This window comes from Manduca sexta, chromosome 20 (genome assembly GCF_014839805.1).
Source record: "Manduca sexta isolate Smith_Timp_Sample1 chromosome 20, JHU_Msex_v1.0, whole genome shotgun sequence".
Lineage (NCBI taxonomy): Eukaryota > Metazoa > Arthropoda > Insecta > Lepidoptera > Sphingidae > Manduca > Manduca sexta.
Genome location: NC_051134.1, coordinates 8,288,528 through 8,291,327, shown reverse-complemented (window position 1 = coordinate 8,291,327; position 2,800 = coordinate 8,288,528). Strand labels below are relative to the sequence as shown.

At 36.7% G+C, this 2,800-nt stretch overlaps 2 non-coding genes across 2 annotated transcripts; one reads left to right on the top strand and one right to left on the bottom strand.

Annotated features, from left to right (window-relative positions):
* Positions 1-600: 600 nt before the first annotated feature.
* Positions 601-673, top strand: Trnav-aac. Its single transcript has one exon. It is a non-coding gene; the product is annotated as a tRNA-Val (tRNA).
* A 1,748-nt stretch (positions 674-2,421) lies between these two features.
* Trnav-aac lies at positions 2,422-2,494 on the bottom strand. The gene has a single exon. It is a non-coding gene; the product is annotated as a tRNA-Val (tRNA).
* Between the last annotated feature and the right edge of the window lie 306 nt (positions 2,495-2,800).

Below are 2,800 nucleotides of genomic sequence, written 5' to 3'. Positions count from 1 at the left end.
TTTCTACCATCAATAATATTGAAGCACTGTTATATTCCGATTCGAAGGACATTGCTGCTGTATTTACCAAGCTTAACGAGAATTGACATCTCATGAATCAGCAGAGTACACGCACAGTACAATGTTTTGTACTTCAATATTCTAGATAATGTAAATTCCACGTGTCATTCTTTTCGTCATTCTGTCGCATAAAATCAAATTACCTAACACTACATAACGGTATCTTACATCAGATAATACCGGCCTGTTGTGTTATGTTTCAACATGTTAATCTCTACATTGAAATATCATTATATACGTATATAATAATATATAATTTTATATATTAATACGTGAACGAAAAACTTTGTTCCTCTTTTTAAACATTGGGAGCTCGTAAGTATGTGAAATTCAGCATAGTTAAAATGTATAGAGGAGTGCAGAGAAATAAAATTTATATATAATATGTTTTACAAACGTATTAAATTCGACTGTCGAATTTCAATTACTGCACGACCAGTTGTATAATATGATTATATCATTCATGTTATCTACATTGAATTTACTTTCACCGCGTAAGTGCGCGCGGACTGAGCTCTACATTGGTCAGTACCAGATATAGTTTCCGTGGTGTAGCGGTTATCACATCTGCCTAACACGCAGAAGGCCCCCGGTTCGATCCCGGGCGGAAACATTATTTTTGCTTCTATTTTTAAAATCTTATTTTATATCCACCCAACTAGTGTTGAAGAGTTTTTCTGGGATAACTGTTCTCCCTGAAAAAAAGTAGGCTTAATACTCAGTAGTAATGTAGCGTCCTATTAGTGAAGGAACACATCTATCGTCAATACCAAAAAATTAGCAAATTCATACCTCGTCTAAACATCATACTCAACACTTTCCCAAGGTAACGCTTAACCCTCACACGGTCGCGACTCCAACGAGCAAACAATCGGGCCGGAGCGACCGAGCGCCAGTTATTAAAACATCCACCATCGACATCATGTTAATTACTTAAGCCAGGTTCGGACACAGTTCGTGTGTAACAGATAGTCGAGTCAGCGTTGATGTTGGAATTATTGTAGTGGATTGCATCATGAGAAATGATAATGCAGATAATTTATATCTATATTAGTGCTTTAAACTGGTAATGAATACAAATGGAAATACATTGATATAAATTCTTTTATTAACAGTATTTATACATTTTTTATAAGCATTTAAATTTAACCTGTTTAAAGACAGATATCGACATCACAGATAACCGATAAGACCGCATTAGTTAATTAGCCCAAAATTTTCATTATGACCTTACCCTACCAAAACTCCTGTATTTCTTTGCGTAAAACAAATTAAAAGTAAAAGTCTGTTATCAAAGTTATATTCTTAACAATTCAATCGCGAATTATAAAATATCTTCATTGCCTTACTACGTTCCCTGTACTACACCGAAGCCTGCAATATTTGCGTCGGTCCGCGAGGCCGATTAATAAATTCAACCCGTGTTTGAGTTAAACAGTAACGTAGGTATCAGAAGCAGGTCATCTGCACCGGATTACGGTCACTGTAATTAAACGATTTACATGAGCTTGTATATTAATATCGGCTTTACTGTGTGCTTAGATTTTAATATGCTACGGTGTTTATTGTTCGGTGTACGCGAGAGGGTTAATAAGTAATTTTCGTAAATATTTGTGAATTTTACGGGTGAATGGGTTGTGTCAAATTGTTTTACGATTTGAAAAAACACATGTGTCAAGGATTCATTGTGACCTTTATAGCGATATAATGGGATAGAATGAACTCATCGACTCCTTAGTACACTTAGCTGGTAATAGGATATATTTTATATCCAACTGGATAGCCACTGTACATAAGGTGTTAAAACCCGCCATAGTGGCTCAGGTAAGTGTGTCGCGTTCGGTCATCAGCCTGTATATATCCGGTACCAACAGGCCGGCATAATTGTATCGATTGCCGAGAGTTAACCATCTCTCGTCAGTCGACATTCTACTGGACCCCACTGGACTTACCACCACGTGCAGTGGGCTTACGTTGCCATGCCCGTACAAAACTGTTTCTACCAGCCAGGGGCCTTATTCTTTATCCCGCACGTTATTTTGACAGTGCGTAACAAGCACGTAACACAACCCATCATGTTTAGTACTATAGAAATTTGGCTTACAGAATACCATTTCACACAAATTTCTCGAACATAACATGACACGGCCGCGTTACGCGTTTACACTATCATACAGAATAAGGGCCCTGGTCGTTGGAAAATGAAGGAATCTTACACAAATTGTTTTTAACTGGATGAAGAGAGCCTGTGCTATGTTACCTTATTGATACTATTTTAAAATTTATTACAAGCTCACGCTTGTATTCCAATACTGCAGGCAGAGGACAAGAAGCTAATACTGATATTACAATAAAAAAACATGTTTCCGCCCGGGATCGAACCGGGGGCCTTCTGCGTGTTAGGCAGATGTGATAACCGCTACACCACGGAAACTATATCACACGGAGGCCAATCAATAGAAAGCAATCCACACACTCGAAATAAATGTTGCGTAAAAGTTATAATACTTGTCATGGCGGTTATGCTGCAAATTTTACAGCCAAATTCCTTTATAACATTCCTATACCGAAAACGAAGTATATACATTTCTGTAATCGCTAGATTTTTTTGCGTCGTTTCATCTACATGTTGTAGCTGTAAGACAATTTTTAATATCATGAGACTATATTTTATCAAGAAAATGGTTTAATTTTTATGAATTTTCTTATTAAAATCAAAACTAAATCGTTCTACTCAAAA